This window comes from Chiloscyllium plagiosum, unplaced genomic scaffold (genome assembly GCF_037043375.1).
Source record: "Chiloscyllium plagiosum isolate Xiang-an unplaced genomic scaffold, Cpla_swu_hap1 HiC_scaffold_35, whole genome shotgun sequence".
Taxonomy (NCBI): domain Eukaryota; kingdom Metazoa; phylum Chordata; class Chondrichthyes; order Orectolobiformes; family Hemiscylliidae; genus Chiloscyllium; species Chiloscyllium plagiosum.
In genome coordinates this window covers 26,022,286-26,040,385 of record NW_028270173.1, presented here as the reverse complement: position 1 = coordinate 26,040,385, position 18,100 = coordinate 26,022,286, and the positions used below count along the sequence as shown (strand labels likewise).

At 45.5% G+C, this 18,100-nt stretch overlaps 10 non-coding genes across 10 annotated transcripts; all 10 read right to left on the bottom strand.

The window, feature by feature from the left end:
• Window positions 1–1,383: 1,383 nt before the first annotated feature.
• trnag-gcc (transfer RNA glycine (anticodon GCC)) lies at window positions 1,384–1,454 on the bottom strand. Its single transcript has one exon. It is a non-coding gene; the product is annotated as a tRNA-Gly (tRNA).
• Window positions 1,455–2,987: 1,533 nt separating this feature from the next.
• Window positions 2,988–3,058, bottom strand: trnag-ccc (transfer RNA glycine (anticodon CCC)). Its single transcript has one exon. It is a non-coding gene; the product is annotated as a tRNA-Gly (tRNA).
• A 1,533-nt stretch (window positions 3,059–4,591) lies between these two features.
• Window positions 4,592–4,662, bottom strand: trnag-gcc (transfer RNA glycine (anticodon GCC)). Its single transcript has one exon. It is a non-coding gene; the product is annotated as a tRNA-Gly (tRNA).
• Window positions 4,663–7,796: 3,134 nt separating this feature from the next.
• On the bottom strand, window positions 7,797–7,867 carry trnag-gcc (transfer RNA glycine (anticodon GCC)). The gene has a single exon. It is a non-coding gene; the product is annotated as a tRNA-Gly (tRNA).
• Window positions 7,868–9,400: 1,533 nt separating this feature from the next.
• trnag-ccc (transfer RNA glycine (anticodon CCC)) lies at window positions 9,401–9,471 on the bottom strand. The gene has a single exon. It is a non-coding gene; the product is annotated as a tRNA-Gly (tRNA).
• Window positions 9,472–11,004: 1,533 nt separating this feature from the next.
• trnag-gcc (transfer RNA glycine (anticodon GCC)) lies at window positions 11,005–11,075 on the bottom strand. The gene has a single exon. It is a non-coding gene; the product is annotated as a tRNA-Gly (tRNA).
• Window positions 11,076–12,608: 1,533 nt separating this feature from the next.
• trnag-gcc (transfer RNA glycine (anticodon GCC)) lies at window positions 12,609–12,679 on the bottom strand. Its single transcript has one exon. It is a non-coding gene; the product is annotated as a tRNA-Gly (tRNA).
• A 1,533-nt stretch (window positions 12,680–14,212) lies between these two features.
• On the bottom strand, window positions 14,213–14,283 carry trnag-gcc (transfer RNA glycine (anticodon GCC)). Its single transcript has one exon. It is a non-coding gene; the product is annotated as a tRNA-Gly (tRNA).
• A 1,533-nt stretch (window positions 14,284–15,816) lies between these two features.
• On the bottom strand, window positions 15,817–15,887 carry trnag-gcc (transfer RNA glycine (anticodon GCC)). The gene has a single exon. It is a non-coding gene; the product is annotated as a tRNA-Gly (tRNA).
• Window positions 15,888–17,434: 1,547 nt separating this feature from the next.
• trnag-gcc (transfer RNA glycine (anticodon GCC)) lies at window positions 17,435–17,505 on the bottom strand. Its single transcript has one exon. It is a non-coding gene; the product is annotated as a tRNA-Gly (tRNA).
• Window positions 17,506–18,100: the final 595 nt, after the last annotated feature.

Here is an 18,100-nt window from a genome sequence, read left to right as displayed (position 1 = left end):
GAGAAACCAAGTAGGAAAATCGCAATGAAGCGCTGTTTGTTTGACTGGTTTGATTTTATCTGAACACTGTTTTTTATTTCAAAATATATAAAGTAAATAATACAAATAGGATTCTAGGCTCAAAATTATTACTTGCAACTTATAGTTTGCCTGGATGGTTCCTGACCAAGTGGAGAACGCTCTTCTTAAAATGGAAATGAGTTCTACTTTAATTATAACATTAACGTGTTACGTGCACACAATCAGCACAACTCATTTTTATAAACACAAGAACATAGAGATGGTGGTAGGAATAGCCCACAGATCAAGCCTGCTCGCTAAAGTTAATGATCAACTTCACTTTCCTGCCCATCCCTTGGTTTTGGAAGCATGCCAACTATTTCTCCAATCCAGCCTCAAATAGATCATAGAACATAGAAAAGTACAGCACAGAACAGGCCCTTTGGCCCACGATGTTGTGCCGAGGTTTCATCCTAATGTAATGTAACCTACGCAACCCTCAACTCACTGCTCTCCATGTGCACGTCCAGCAGTTCCTTAAATGACCCCAATGACTCTGCTTCCACCACCACAGCTGGCAACCCATTCCATGCATTCACAACTTTCTGCGTAAAGAACCTACCGCTGACGTCTCCTTGATACTTTCCGCCTAATATCTTCAAACTATGACTCCGGCTATTGACTCTGTCTGTGCCACTCATTATTCAAAGATATTCAATGCTAGAACATCAATGACGCTCTGTTGTGAAGAACTGAGTAGGTTTACAATCTTTGTTTATCCACTGGTTGGAGTCACATCTCGCACAAAGAAAGACGATTGCGTTCGTCAGAGGGCATTGGCTTTCTGCATTTGAACCTAGTATGGTCTGCTTCAGTATCTGAGGAGTTGTCAGTGGTGCTATCATTATGCAATCGTGAACAAAAATGGCCACTTCTGACTATATGACAGAAGGAAGGTCACTGATGAAGCAGCAGAAGATGTTTGGATATAGGACAGTACCCTTCCTGACGAAGGACTCCTGGCCGAGAGGTCTATTTTGCTGGTCCTCGGATGCTGCCTGCCCCGCTGTGCTTTTCCAGCACCACTCTAATCTCATTCGGCGTATGGAGTCTGGCCCATCATTCTGGGATCACGGCCGGTCATCTCACGAGGTCGATTTTACTAAATGCCATGAGTTTCCAGAAACCTGTGGATTCCGTCATGAAAATGCTCAGAAACGGAGCCTGCAGAGCAGTGATTTCTACCCCACCCGATGAGAAAACACTTTCCTGTGAACCGCGCGCGCAGCAGGACATCGGTGAGTCTGCAGCTAGGCGAAACAGACATTGCATCGGGCTGAACTTGGTTACGCCGTGCAGCATTTGAAATTAAAGGGGCGACAATGCATTGGCCGGGAATCGAACCCGGGCCTCCCGCGTGGCAGGCGAGAATTCTACCACTGAACCACCAATGCACCTACGGACCGCGCACGCTAGAACTTTACTACAGTTTGAACTCCAGCAGGAAACTAAACCGGTATTCTTGATATTCTGTGCAGTGGCGCAGCAAACTGACTCCAATCTCCAGCATCTGCAGCCCTGACTTTCTCCATTGCTGATATAGCGAGAAACCAAGTAGGAAAATCGCAATGAAGCGCTGTTTGTTTGACTGGTTTGATTTTATCTGAACACTGTTTTTTATTTCAAAATATATAAAGTAAATAATACAAATAGGATTCTAGGCTCAAAATTATTACTTGCAACTTATAGTTTGCCTGGATGGTTCCTGACCAAGTGGAGAACGCTCTTCTTAAAATGGAAATGAGTTCTACTTTAATTATAACATTAACGTGTTACGTGCACACAATCAGCACAACTCATATTTATAAACACAAGAACATAGAGATGGTGGTAGGAATAGCCCACAGATCAAGCCTGCTCGCTAAAGTTAATGATCAACTTCACTTTCCTGCCCATCCCTTGGTTTTGGAAGCATGCCAACTATTTCTCCAATCCAGCCTCAAATAGATCATAGAACATAGAAAAGTACAGCACAGAACAGGCCCTTTGGGCCACGATGTTGTGCCGAGGTTTCATCCTAATGTAATGTAACCTACGCAACCCTCAACTCACTGCTCTCCATGTGCACGTCCAGCAGTTCCTTAAATGACCCCAATGACTCTGCTTCCACCACCACAGCTGGCAACCCATTCCATGCATTCACAACTTTCTGCGTAAAGAACCTACCGCTGACGTCTCCTTGATACTTTCCGCCTAATATCTTCAAACTATGACTCCGGCTATTGACTCTGTCTGTGCCACTCATTATTCAAAGATATTCAATGCTAGAACATCAATGACGCTCTGTTGTGAAGAACTGAGTAGGTTTACAATCTTTGTTTATCCACTGGTTGGAGTCACATCTCGCACAAAGAAAGACGATTGCGTTCGTCAGAGGGCATTGGCTTTCTGCATTTGAACCTAGTATGGTCTGCTTCAGTATCTGAGGAGTTGTCAGTGGTGCTATCATTATGCAATCGTGAACAAAAATGGCCACTTCTGACTATATGACAGAAGGAAGGTCACTGATGAAGCAGCAGAAGATGTTTGGATATAGGACAGTACCCTTCCTGACGAAGGACTCCTGGCCGAGAGGTCTATTTTGCTGGTCCTCGGATGCTGCCTGCCCCGCTGTGCTTTTCCAGCACCACTCTAATCTCATTCGGCGTATGGAGTCTGGCCCATCATTCTGGGATCACGGCCGGTCATCTCACGAGGTCGATTTTACTAAATGCCATGAGTTTCCAGAAACCTGTGGATTCCGTCATGAAAATGCTCAGAAACGGAGCCTGCAGAGCAGTGATTTCTACCCCACCCGATGAGAAAACACTTTCCTGTGAACCGCGCGCGCAGCAGGACATCGGTGAGTCTGCAGCTAGGCGAAACAGACATTGCATCGGGCTGAACTTGGTTACGCCGTGCAGCATTTGAAATTAAAGGGGCGACAATGCATTGGCCGGGAATCGAACCCGGGCCTCCCGCGTGGGAGGCGAGAATTCTACCACTGAACCACCAATGCACCTACGGACCGCGCACGCTAGAACTTTACTACAGTTTGAACTCCAGCAGGAAACTAAACCGGTATTCTTGATATTCTGTGCAGTGGCGCAGCAAACTGACTCCAATCTCCAGCATCTGCAGCCCTGACTTTCTCCATTGCTGATATAGCGAGAAACCAAGTAGGAAAATCGCAATGAAGCCCTGTTTGTTTGACTGGTTTGATTTTATCTGAACACTGTTTTTTATTTCAAAATATATAAAGTAAATAATACAAATAGGATTCTAGGCTCAAAATTATTACTTGCAACTTATAGTTTGCCTGGATGGTTCCTGACCAAGTGGAGAACGCTCTTCTTAAAATGGAAATGAGTTCTACTTTAATTATAACATTAACGTGTTACGTGCACACAATCAGCACAACTCATTTTTATAAACACAAGAACATAGAGATGGTGGTAGGAATAGCCCACAGATCAAGCCTGCTCGCTAAAGTTAATGATCAACTTCACTTTCCTGCCCATCCCTTGGTTTTGGAAGCATGCCAACTATTTCTCCAATCCAGCCTCAAATAGATCATAGAACATAGAAAAGTACAGCACAGAACAGGCCCTTTGGCCCACGATGTTGTGCCGAGGTTTCATCCTAATGTAATGTAACCTACGCAACCCTCAACTCACTGCTCTCCATGTGCATGTCCAGCAGTTCCTTAAATGACCCCAATGACTCTGCTTCCACCACCACAGCTGGCAACCCATTCCATGCATTCACAACTTTCTGCGTAAAGAACCTACCGCTGACGTCTCCTTGATACTTTCCGCCTAATATCTTCAAACTATGACTCCGGCTATTGACTCTGTCTGTGCCACTCATTATTCAAAGATATTCAATGCTAGAACATCAATGACGCTCTGTTGTGAAGAACTGAGTAGGTTTACAATCTTTGTTTATCCACTGGTTGGAGTCACATCTCGCACAAAGAAAGACGATTGCGTTCGTCAGAGGGCATTGGCTTTCTGCATTTGAACCTAGTATGGTCTGCTTCAGTATCTGAGGAGTTGTCAGTGGTGCTATCATTATGCAATCGTGAACAAAAATGGCCACTTCTGACTATATGACAGAAGGAAGGTCACTGATGAAGCAGCAGAAGATGTTTGGATATAGGACAGTACCCTTCCTGACGAAGGACTCCTGGCCGAGAGGTCTATTTTGCTGGTCCTCGGATGCTGCCTGCCCCGCTGTGCTTTTCCAGCACCACTCTAATCTCATTCGGCGTATGGAGTCTGGCCCATCATTCTGGGATCACGGCCGGTCATCTCACGAGGTCGATTTTACTAAATGCCATGAGTTTCCAGAAACCTGTGGATTCCGTCATGAAAATGCTCAGAAACGGAGCCTGCAGAGCAGTGATTTCTACCCCACCCGATGAGAAAACACTTTCCTGTGAACCGCGCGCGCAGCAGGACATCGGTGAGTCTGCAGCTAGGCGAAACAGACATTGCATCGGGCTGAACTTGGTTACGCCGTGCAGCATTTGAAATTAAAGGGGCGACAATGCATTGGCCGGGAATCGAACCCGGGCCTCCCGCGTGGCAGGCGAGAATTCTACCACTGAACCACTAATGCACCTACGAAGCGCGCACGCTAGAACTTTACTACAGTTTGAACTCCAGCAGGAAACTAAACCGGTATTCTTGATATTCTGTGCAGTGGCGCAGCAAACTGACTCCAATCTCCAGCATCTGCAGCCCTGACTTTCTCCATTGCTGATATAGCGAGAAACCAAGTAGGAAAATCGCAATGAAGCGCTGTTTGTTTGACTGGTTTGATTTTATCTGAACACTGTTTTTTATTTCAAAATATATAAAGTAAATAATACAAATAGGATTCTAGGCTCAAAATTATTACTTGCAACTTATAGTTTGCCTGGATGGTTCCTGACCAAGTGGAGAACGCTCTTCTTAAAATGGAAATGAGTTCTACTTTAATTATAACATTAACGTGTTACGTGTACACAATCAGCACAACTCATTTTTATAAACACAAGAACATAGAGATGGTGGTAGGAATAGCCCACAGATCAAGCCTGCTCGCTAAAGTTAATGATCAACTTCACTTTCCTGCCCATCCCTTGGTTTTGGAAGCATGCCAACTATTTCTCCAATCCAGCCTCAAATAGATCATAGAACATAGAAAAGTACAGCACAGAACAGGCCCTTTGGCCCACGATGTTGTGCCGAGGTTTCATCCTAATGTAATGTAACCTACGCAACCCTCAACTCACTGCTCTCCATGTGCACGTCCAGCAGTTCCTTAAATGACCCCAATGACTCTGCTTCCACCACCACAGCTGGCAACCCATTCCATGCATTCACAACTTTCTGCGTAAAGAACCTACCGCTGACGTCTCCTTGATACTTTCCGCCTAATATCTTCAAACTATGACTCCGGCTATTGACTCTGTCTGTGCCACTCATTATTCAAAGATATTCAATGCTAGAACATCAATGACGCTCTGTTGTGAAGAACTGAGTAGGTTTACAATCTTTGTTTATCCACTGGTTGGAGTCACATCTCGCACAAAGAAAGACGATTGCGTTCGTCAGAGGGCATTGGCTTTCTGCATTTGAACCTAGTATGGTCTGCTTCAGTATCTGAGGAGTTGTCAGTGGTGCTATCATTATGCAATCGTGAACAAAAATGGCCACTTCTGACTATATGACAGAAGGAAGGTCACTGATGAAGCAGCAGATGTTTGGATATAGGACAGTACCCTTCCTGACGAAGGACTCCTGGCCGAGAGGTCTATTTTGCTGGTCCTCGGATGCTGCCTGCCCCGCTGTGCTTTTCCAGCACCACTCTAATCTCATTCGGCGTATGGAGTCTGGCCCATCATTCTGGGATCACGGCCGGTCATCTCACGAGGTCGATTTTACTAAATGCCATGAGTTTCCAGAAACCTGTGGATTCCGTCATGAAAATGCTCAGAAACGGAGCCTGCAGAGCAGTGATTTCTACCCCACCCGATGAGAAAACACTTTCCTGTGAACCGCGCGCGCAGCAGGACATCGGTGAGTCTGCAGCTAGGCGAAACAGACATTGCATCGGGCTGAACTTGGTTACGCCGTGCAGCATTTGAAATTAAAGGGGCGACAATGCATTGGCCGGGAATCGAACCCGGGCCTCCCGCGTGGCAGGCGAGAATTCTACCACTCAACCACCAATGCACCTACGGACCGCGCACGCTAGAACTTTACTACAGTTTGAACTCCAGCAGGAAACTAAACCGGTATTCTTGATATTCTGTGCAGTGGCGCAGCAAACTGACTCCAATCTCCAGCATCTGCAGCCCTGACTTTCTCCATTGCTGATATAGCGAGAAACCAAGTAGGAAAATCGCAATGAAGCGCTGTTTGTTTGACTGGTTTGATTTTATCTGAACACTGTTTTTTATTTCAAAATATATAAAGTAAATAATACAAATAGGATTCTAGGCTCAAAATTATTACTTGCAACTTATAGTTTGCCTGGATGGTTCCTGACCAAGTGGAGAACGCTCTTCTTAAAATGGAAATGAGTTCTACTTTAATTATAACATTAACGTGTTACGTGCACACAATCAGCACAACTCATATTTATAAACACAAGAACATAGAGATGGTGGTAGGAATAGCCCACAGATCAAGCCTGCTCGCTAAAGTTAATGATCAACTTCACTTTCCTGCCCATCCCTTGGTTTTGGAAGCATGCTAACTATTTCTCCAATCCAGCCTCAAATAGATCATAGAACATAGAAAAGTACAGCACAGAACAGGCCCTTTGGCCCACGATGTTGTGCCGAGGTTTCATCCTAATGTAATGTAACCTACGCAAACCTCAACTCACTGCTCTCCATGTGCACGTCCAGCAGTTCCTTAAATGACCCCAATGACTCTGCTTCCACCACCACAGCTGGCAACCCATTCCATGCATTCACAACTTTCTGCGTAAAGAACCTACCGCTGACGTCTCCTTGATACTTTCCGCCTAATATCTTCAAACTATGACTCCGGCTATTGACTCTGTCTGTGCCACTCATTATTCAAAGATATTCAATGCTAGAACATCAATGACGCTCTGTTGTGAAGAACTGAGTAGGTTTACAATCTTTGTTTATCCACTGGTTGGAGTCATATCTCGCACAAAGAAAGACGATTGCGTTCGTCAGAGGGCATTGGCTTTCTGCATTTGAACCTAGTATGGTCTGCTTCAGTATCTGAGGAGTTGTCAGTGGTGCTATCATTATGCAATCGTGAACAAAAATGGCCACTTCTGACTATATGACAGAAGGAAGGTCACTGATGAAGCAGCAGAAGATGTTTGGATATAGGACAGTACCCTTCCTGACGAAGGACTCCTGGCCGAGAGGTCTATTTTGCTGGTCCTCGGATGCTGCCTGCCCCGCTGTGCTTTTCCAGCACCACTCTAATCTCATTCGGCGTATGGAGTCTGGCCCATCATTCTGGGATCACGGCCGGTCATCTCACGAGGTCGATTTTACTAAATGCCATGAGTTTCCAGAAACCTGTGGATTCCGTCATGAAAATGCTCAGTAACGGAGCCTGCAGAGCAGTGATTTCTACCCCACCCGATGAGAAAACACTTTCCTGTGAACCGCGCGCGCAGCAGGACATCGGTGAGTCTGCAGCTAGGCGAAACAGACATTGCATCGGGCTGAACCTGGTTACGCCGTGCAGCATTTGAAATTAAAGGGGCGACAATGCATTGGCCGGGAATCGAACCCGGGCCTCCCGCGTGGCAGGCGAGAATTCTACCACTGAACCACCAATGCACCTACGGACCGCGCACGCTAGAACTTTACTACAGTTTGAACTCCAGCAGGAAACTAAACCGGTATTCTTGATATTCTGTGCAGTGGCGCAGCAAACTGACTCCAATCTCCAGCATCTGCAGCCCTGACTTTCTCCATTGCTGATATAGCGAGAAACCAAGTAGGAAAATCGCAATGAAGCGCTGTTTGTTTGACTGGTTTGATTTTATCTGAACACTGTTTTTTATTTCAAAATATATAAAGTAAATAATACAAATAGGATTCTAGGCTCAAAATTATTACTTGCAACTTATAGTTTGCCTGGATGGTTCCTGACCAAGTGGAGAACGCTCTTCTTAAAATGGAAATGAGTTCTACTTTAATTATAACATTAACGTGTTACGTGCACACAATCAGCACAACTCATATTTATAAACACAAGAACATAGAGATGGTGGTAGGAATAGCCCACAGATCAAGCCTGCTCGCTAAAGTTAATGATCAACTTCACTTTCCTGCCCATCCCTTGGTTTTGGAAGCATGCCAACTATTTCTCCAATCCAGCCTCAAATAGATCATAGAACATAGAAAAGTACAGCACAGAACAGGCCCTTTGGCCCACGATGTTGTGCCGAGGTTTCATCCTAATGTAATGTAACCTACGCAACCCTCAACTCACTGCTCTCCATGTGCACGTCCAGCAGTTCCTTAAATGACCCCAATGACTCTGCTTCCACCACCACAGCTGGCAACCCATTCCATGCATTCACAACTTTCTGCGTAAAGAACCTACCGCTGACGTCTCCTTGATACTTTCCGCCTAATATCTTCAAACTATGACTCCGGCTATTGACTCTGTCTGTGCCACTCATTATTCAAAGATATTCAATGCTAGAACATCAATGACGCTCTGTTGTGAAGAACTGAGTAGGTTTACAATCTTTGTTTATCCACTGGTTGGAGTCACATCTCGCACAAAGAAAGACGATTGCGTTCGTCAGAGGGCATTGGCTTTCTGCATTTGAACCTAGTATGGTCTGCTTCAGTATCTGAGGAGTTGTCAGTGGTGCTATCATTATGCAATCGTGAACAAAAATGGCCACTTCTGACTATATGACAGAAGGAAGGTCACTGATGAAGCAGCAGAAGATGTTTGGATATAGGACAGTACCCTTCCTGACGAAGGACTCCTGGCCGAGAGGTCTATTTTGCTGGTCCTCGGATGCTGCCTGCCCCGCTGTGCTTTTCCAGCACCACTCTAATCTCATTCGGCGTATGGAGTCTGGCCCATCATTCTGGGATCACGGCCGGTCATCTCACGAGGTCGATTTTACTAAATGCCATGAGTTTCCAGAAACCTGTGGATTCCGTCATGAAAATGCTCAGAAACGGAGCCTGCAGAGCAGTGATTTCTACCCCACCCGATGAGAAAACACTTTCCTGTGAACCGCGCGCGCAGCAGGACATCGGTGAGTCTGCAGCTAGGCGAAACAGACATTGCATCGGGCTGAACTTGGTTACGCCGTGCAGCATTTGAAATTAAAGGGGCGACACTGCATTGGCCGGGAATCGAACCCGGGCCTCCCGCGTGGGAGGCGAGAATTCTACCACTGAACCACCAATGCACCTACGGACCGCGCACGCTAGAACTTTACTACAGTTTGAACTCCAGCAGGAAACTAAACCGGTATTCTTGATATTCTGTGCAGTGGCGCAGCAAACTGACTCCAATCTCCAGCATCTGCAGCCCTGACTTTCTCCATTGCTGATATAGCGAGAAACCAAGTAGGAAAATCGCAATGAAGCGCTGTTTGTTTGACTGGTTTGATTTTATCTGAACACTGTTTTTTATTTCAAAATATATAAAGTAAATAATACAAATAGGATTCTAGGCTCAAAATTATTACTTGCAACTTATAGTTTGCCTGGATGGTTCCTGACCAAGTGGAGAACGCTCTTCTTAAAATGGAAATGAGTTCTACTTTAATTATAACATTAACGTGTTACGTGCACACAATCAGCACAACTCATATTTATAAACACAAGAACATAGAGATGGTGGTAGGAATAGCCCACAGATCAAGCCTGCTCGCTAAAGTTAATGATCAACTTCACTTTCCTGCCCATCCCTTGGTTTTGGAAGCATGCCAACTATTTCTCCAATCCAGCCTCAAATAGATCATAGAACATAGAAAAGTACAGCACAGAACAGGCCCTTTGGCCCACGATGTTGTGCCGAGGTTTCATCCTAATGTAATGTAACCTACGCAACCCTCAACTCACTGCTCTCCATGTGCACGTCCAGCAGTTCCTTAAATGACCCCAATGACTCTGCTTCCACCACCACAGCTGGCAACCCATTCCATGCATTCACAACTTTCTGCGTAAAGAACCTACCGCTGACGTCTCCTTGATACTTTCCGCCTAATATCTTCAAACTATGACTCCGGCTATTGACTCTGTCTGTGCCACTCATTATTCAAAGATATTCAATGCTAGAACATCAATGACGCTCTGTTGTGAAGAACTGAGTAGGTTTACAATCTTTGTTTATCCACTGGTTGGAGTCACATCTCGCACAAAGAAAGACGATTGCGTTCGTCAGAGGGCATTGGCTTTCTGCATTTGAACCTAGTATGGTCTGCTTCAGTATCTGAGGAGTTGTCAGTGGTGCTATCATTATGCAATCGTGAACAAAAATGGCCACTTCTGACTATATGACAGAAGGAAGGTCACTGATGAAGCAGCAGAAGATGTTTGGATATAGGACAGTACCCTTCCTGACGAAGGACTCCTGGCCGAGAGGTCTATTTTGCTGGTCCTCGGATGCTGCCTGCCCCGCTGTGCTTTTCCAGCACCACTCTAATCTCATTCGGCGTGTGGAGTCTGGCCCATCATTCTGGGATCACGGCCGGTCATCTCACGAGGTCGATTTTACTAAATGCCATGAGTTTCCAGAAACCTGTGGATTCCGTCATGAAAATGCTCAGAAACGGAGCCTGCAGAGCAGTGATTTCTACCCCACCCGATGAGAAAACACTTTCCTGTGAACCGCGCGCGCAGCAGGACATCGGTGAGTCTGCAGCTAGGCGAAACAGACATTGCATCGGGCTGAACATGGTTACGCCGTGCAGCATTTGAAATTAAAGGGGCGACAATGCATTGGCCGGGAATCGAACCCGGGCCTCCCGCGTGGCAGGCGAGAATTCTACCACTGAACCACCAATGCACCTACGGACCGCGCACGCTAGAACTTTAATACAGTTTGAACTCCTGCAGGAAACTAAACCGGTATTCTTGATATTCTGTGCAGTGGCGCAGCAAACTGACTCCAATCTCCAGCATCTGCAGCCCTGACTTTCTCCATTGCTGATATAGCGAGAAACCAAGTAGGAAAATCGCAATGAAGCGCTGTTTGTTTGACTGGTTTGATTTTATCTGAACACTGTTTTTTATTTCAAAATATATAAAGTAAATAATACAAATAGGATTCTAGGCTCAAAATTATTACTTGCAACTTATAGTTTGCCTGGATGGTTCCTGACCAAGTGGAGAACGCTCTTCTTAAAATGGAAATGAGTTCTACTTTAATTATAACATTAACGTGTTACGTGCACACAATCAGCACAACTCATATTTATAAACACAAGAACATAGAGATGGTGGTAGGAATAGCCCACAGATCAAGCCTGCTCGCTAAAGTTAATGATCAACTTCACTTTCCTGCCCATCCCTTGGTTTTGGAAGCATGCCAACTATTTCTCCAATCCAGCCTCAAATAGATCATAGAACATAGAAAAGTACAGCACAGAACAGGCCCTTTGGCCCACGATGTTGTGCCGAGGTTTCATCCTAATGTAATGTAACCTACGCAACCCTCAACTCACTGCTCTCCATGTGCACGTCCAGCAGTTCCTTAAATGACCCCAATGACTCTGCTTCCACCACCACAGCTGGCAACCCATTCCATGCATTCACAACTTTCTGCGTAAAGAACCTACCGCTGACGTCTCCTTGATACTTTCCGCCTAATATCTTCAAACTATGACTCCGGCTATTGACTCTGTCTGTGCCACTCATTATTCAAAGATATTCAATGCTAGAACATCAATGACGCTCTGTTGTGAAGAACTGAGTAGGTTTACAATCTTTGTTTATCCACTGGTTGGAGTCACATCTCGCACAAAGAAAGACGATTGCGTTCGTCAGAGGGCATTGGCTTTCTGCATTTGAACCTAGTATGGTCTGCTTCAGTATCTGAGGAGTTGTCAGTGGTGCTATCATTATGCAATCGTGAACAAAAATGGCCACTTCTGACTATATGACAGAAGGAAGGTCACTGATGAAGCAGCAGAAGATGTTTGGATATAGGACAGTACCCTTCCTGACGAAGGACTCCTGGCCGAGAGGTCTATTTTGCTGGTCCTCGGATGCTGCCTGCCCCGCTGTGCTTTTCCAGCACCACTCTAATCTCATTCGGCGTATGGAGTCTGGCCCATCATTCTGGGATCACGGCCGGTCATCTCACGAGGTCGATTTTACTAAATGCCATGAGTTTCCAGAAACCTGTGGATTCCGTCATGAAAATGCTCAGAAACGGAGCCTGCAGAGCAGTGATTTCTACCCCACCCGATGAGAAAACACTTTCCTGTGAACCGCGCGCGCAGCAGGACATCGGTGAGTCTGCAGCTAGGCGAAACAGACATTGCATCGGGCTGAACTTGGTTACGCCGTGCAGCATTTGAAATTAAAGGGGCGACAATGCATTGGCCGGGAATCGAACCCGGGCCTCCCGCGTGGCAGGCGAGAATTCTACCACTGAACCACCAATGCACCTACGGACCGCGCACGCTAGAACTTTACTACAGTTTGAACTCCAGCAGGAAACTAAACCGGTATTCTTGATATTCTGTGCAGTGGCGCAGCAAACTGACTCCAATCTCCAGCATCTGCAGCCCTGACTTTCTCCATTGCTGATATAGCGAGAAACCAAGTAGGAAAATCGCAATGAAGCGCTGTTTGTTTGACTGGTTTGATTTTATCTGAACACTGTTTTTTATTTCAAAATATATAAAGTAAATAATACAAATAGGATTCTAGGCTCAAAATTATTACTTGCAACTTATAGTTTGCCTGGATGGTTCCTGACCAAGTGGAGAACGCTCTTCTTAAAATGGAAATGAGTTCTACTTTAATTATAACATTAACGTGTTACGTGCACACAATCAGCACAACTCATATTTATAAACACAAGAACATAGAGATGGTGGTAGGAATAGCCCACAGATCAAGCCTGCTCGCTAAAGTTAATGATCAACTTCACTTTCCTGCCCATCCCTTGGTTTTGGAAGCATGCCAACTATTTCTCCAATCCAGCCTCAAATAGATCATAGAACATAGAAAAGTACAGCACAGAACAGGCCCTTTGGCCCACGATGTTGTGCCGAGGTTTCATCCTAATGTAATGTAACCTACGCAACCCTCAACTCACTGCTCTCCATGTGCACGTCCAGCAGTTCCTTAAATGACCCCAATGACTCTGCTTCCACCACCACAGCTGGCAACCCATTCCATGCATTCACAACTTTCTGCGTAAAGAACCTACCGCTGACGTCTCCTTGATACTTTCCGCCTAATATCTTCAAACTATGACTCCGGCTATTGACTCTGTCTGTGCCACTCATTATTCAAAGATATTCAATGCTAGAACATCAATGACGCTCTGTTGTGAAGAACTGAGTAGGTTTACAATCTTTGTTTATCCACTGGTTGGAGTCACATCTCGCACAAAGAAAGACGATTGCGTTCGTCAGAGGGCATTGGCTTTCTGCATTTGAACCTAGTATGGTCTGCTTCAGTATCTGAGGAGTTGTCAGTGGTGCTATCATTATGCAATCGTGAACAAAAATGGCCACTTCTGACTATATGACAGAAGGAAGGTCACTGATGAAGCAGCAGAAGATGTTTGGATATAGGACAGTACCCTTCCTGACGAAGGACTCCTGGCCGAGAGGTCTATTTTGCTGGTCCTCGGATGCTGCCTGCCCCGCTGTGCTTTTCCAGCACCACTCTAATCTCATTCGGCGTATGGAGTCTGGCCCATCATTCTGGGATCACGGCCGGTCATCTCACGAGGTCGATTTTACTAAATGCCATGAGTTTCCAGAAACCTGTGGATTCCGTCATGAAAATGCTCAGAAACGGAGCCTGCAGAGCAGTGATTTCTACCCCACCCGATGAGAAAACACTTTCCTGTGAACCGCGCGCGCAGCAGGACATCGGTGAGTCTGCAGCTAGGCGAAACAGACATTGCATCGGGCTGAACTTGGTTACGCCGTGCAGCATTTGAAATTAAAGGGGCGACAATGCATTGGCCGGGAATCGAACCCGGGCCTCCCGCGTGGCAGGCGAGAATTCTACCACTGAACCACCAATGCACCTATGGACCGCGCACGCTAGAACTTTACTACAGTTTGAACTCCAGCAGGAAACTAAACCGGTATTCTTGATATTCTGTGCAGTGGCGCAGCAAACTGACTCCAATCTCCAGCATCTGCAGCCCTGACTTTCTCCATTGCTGATATAGCGAGAAACCAAGTAGGAAAATCGCAATGAAGCGCTGTTTGTTTGACTGGTTTGATTTTATCTGAACACTGTTTTTTATTTCAAAATATATAAAGTAAATAATACAAATAGGATTCTAGGCTCAAAATTATTACTTGCAACTTATAGTTTGCCTGGATGGTTCCTGACCAAGTGGAGAACGCTCTTCTTAAAATGGAAATGAGTTCTACTTTAATTATAACATTAACGTGTTACGTGCACACAATCAGCACAACTCATATTTATAAACACAAGAACATAGAGATGGTGGTAGGAATAGCCCACAGATCAAGCCTGCTCGCTAAAGTTAATGATCAACTTCACTTTCCTGCCCATCCCTTGGTTTTGGAAGCATGCCAACTATTTCTCCAATCCAGCCTCAAATAGATCATAGAACATAGAAAAGTACAGCACAGAACAGGCCCTTTGGCCCACGATGTTGTGCCGAGGTTTCATCCTAATGTAATGTAACCTACGCAACCCTCAACTCACTGCTCTCCATGTGCACGTCCAGCAGTTCCTTAAATGACCCCAATGACTCTGCTTCCACCACCACAGCTGGCAACCCATTCCATGCATTCACAACTTTCTGCGTAAAGAACCTACCGCTGACGTCTCCTTGATACTTTCCGCCTAATATCTTCAAACTATGACTCCGGCTATTGACTCTGTCTGTGCCACTCATTATTCAAAGATATTCAATGCTAGAACATCAATGACGCTCTGTTGTGAAGAACTGAGTAGGTTTACAATCTTTGTTTATCCACTGGTTGGAGTCACATCTCGCACAAAGAAAGACGATTGCGTTCGTCAGAGGGCATTGGCTTTCTGCATTTGAACCTAGTATGGTCTGCTTCAGTATCTGAGGAGTTGTCAGTGGTGCTATCATTATGCAATCGTGAACAAAAATGGCCACTTCTGACTATATGACAGAAGGAAGGTCACTGATGAAGCAGCAGAAGATGTTTGGATATAGGACAGTACCCTTCCTGACGAAGGACTCCTGGCCGAGAGGTCTATTTTGCTGGTCCTCGGATGCTGCCTGCCCCGCTGTGCTTTTCCAGCACCACTCTAATCTCATTCGGCGTATGGAGTCTGGCCCATCATTCTGGGATCACGGCCGGTCATCTCACGAGGTCGATTTTACTAAATGCCATGAGTTTCCAGAAACCTGTGGATTCCGTCATGAAAATGCTCAGAAACGGAGCCTGCAGAGCAGTGATTTCTACCCCACCCGATGAGAAAACACTTTCCTGTGAACCGCGCGCGCAGCAGGACATCGGTGAGTCTGCAGCTAGGCGAAACAGACATTGCATCGGGCTGAACTTGGTTACGCCGTGCAGCATTTGAAATTAAAGGGGCGACAATGCATTGGCCGGGAATCGAACCCGGGCCTCCCGCGTGGCAGGCGAGAATTCTACCACTGAACCACCAATGCACCTACGGACCGCGCACGCTAGAACTTTACTACAGTTTGAACTCCAGCAGGAAACTAAACCGGTATTCTTGATATTCTGTGCAGTGGCGCAGCAAACTGACTCCAATCTCCAGCATCTGCAGCCCTGACTTTCTCCATTGCTGATATAGCGAGAAACCAAGTAGGAAAATCGCAATGAAGCGCTGTTTGTTTGACTGGTTTGATTTTATCTGAACACTGTTTTTTATTTCAAAATATATAAAGTAAATAATACAAATAGGATTCTAGGCTCAAAATTATTACTTGCAACTTATAGTTTGCCTGGATGGTTCCTGACCAAGTGGAGAACGCTCTTCTTAAAATGGAAATGAGTTCTACTTTAATTATAACATTAACGTGTTACGTGCACACAATCAGCACAACTCATATTTATAAACACAAGAACATAGAGATGGTGGTAGGAATAGCCCACAGATCAAGCCTGCTCGCTAAAGTTAATGATCAACTTCACTTTCCTGCCCATCCCTTGGTTTTGGAAGCATGCCAACTATTTCTCCAATCCAGCCTCAAATAGATCATAGAACATAGAACATAGAACATAGAAAAGTACAGCACAGAACAGGCCCTTTGGCCCACGATGTTGTGCCGAGGTTTCATCCTAATGTAATGTAACCTACGCAACCCTCAACTCACTGCTCTCCATGTGCACGTCCAGCAGTTCCTTAAATGACCCCAATGACTCTGCTTCCACCACCACAGCTGGCAACCCATTCCATGCATTCACAACTTTCTGCGTAAAGAACCTACCGCTGACGTCTCCTTGATACTTTCCGCCTAATATCTTCAAACTATGACTCCGGCTATTGACTCTGTCTGTGCCACTCATTATTCAAAGATATTCAATGCTAGAACATCAATGACGCTCTGTTGTGAAGAACTGAGTAGGTTTACAATCTTTGTTTATCCACTGGTTGGAGTCACATCTCGCACAAAGAAAGACGATTGCGTTCGTCAGAGGGCATTGGCTTTCTGCATTTGAACCTAGTATGGTCTGCTTCAGTATCTGAGGAGTTGTCAGTGGTGCTATCATTATGCAATCGTGAACAAAAATGGCCACTTCTGACTATATGACAGAAGGAAGGTCACTGATGAAGCAGCAGAAGATGTTTGGATATAGGACAGTACCCTTCCTGACGAAGGACTCCTGGCCGAGAGGTCTATTTTGCTGGTCCTCGGATGCTGCCTGCCCCGCTGTGCTTTTCCAGCACCACTCTAATCTCATTCGGCGTATGGAGTCTGGCCCATCATTCTGGGATCACGGCCGGTCATCTCACGAGGTCGATTTTACTAAATGCCATGAGTTTCCAGAAACCTGTGGATTCCGTCATGAAAATGCTCAGAAACGGAGCCTGCAGAGCAGTGATTTCTACCCCACCCGATGAGAAAACACTTTCCTGTGAACCGCGCGCGCAGCAGGACATCGGTGAGTCTGCAGCTAGGCGAAACAGACATTGCATCGGGCTGAACTTGGTTACGCCGTGCAGCATTTGAAATTAAAGGGGCGACAATGCATTGGCCGGGAATCGAACCCGGGCCTCCCGCGTGGCAGGCGAGAATTCTACCACTGAACCACCAATGCACCTACGGACCGCGCACGCTAGAACTTTACTACAGTTTGAACTCCAGCAGGAAACTAAACCGGTATTCTTGATATTCTGTGCAGTGGCGCAGCAAACTGACTCCAATCTCCAGCATCTGCAGCCCTGACTTTCTCCATTGCTGATATAGCGAGAAACCAAGTAGGAAAATCGCAATGAAGCGCTGTTTGTTTGACTGGTTTGATTTTATCTGAACACTGTTTTTTATTTCAAAATATATAAAGTAAATAATACAAATAGGATTCTAGGCTCAAAATTATTACTTGCAACTTATAGTTTGCCTGGATGGTTCCTGACCAAGTGGAGAACGCTCTTCTTAAAATGGAAATGAGTTCTACTTTAATTATAACATTAACGTGTTACGTGCACACAATCAGCACAACTCATATTTATAAACACAAGAACATAGAGATGGTGGTAGGAATAGCCCACAGATCAAGCCTGCTCGCTAAAGTTAATGATCAACTTCACTTTCCTGCCCATCCCTTGGTTTTGGAAGCATGCCAACTATTTCTCCAATCCAGCCTCAAATAGATCATAGAACATAGAAAAGTACAGCACAGAACAGGCCCTTTG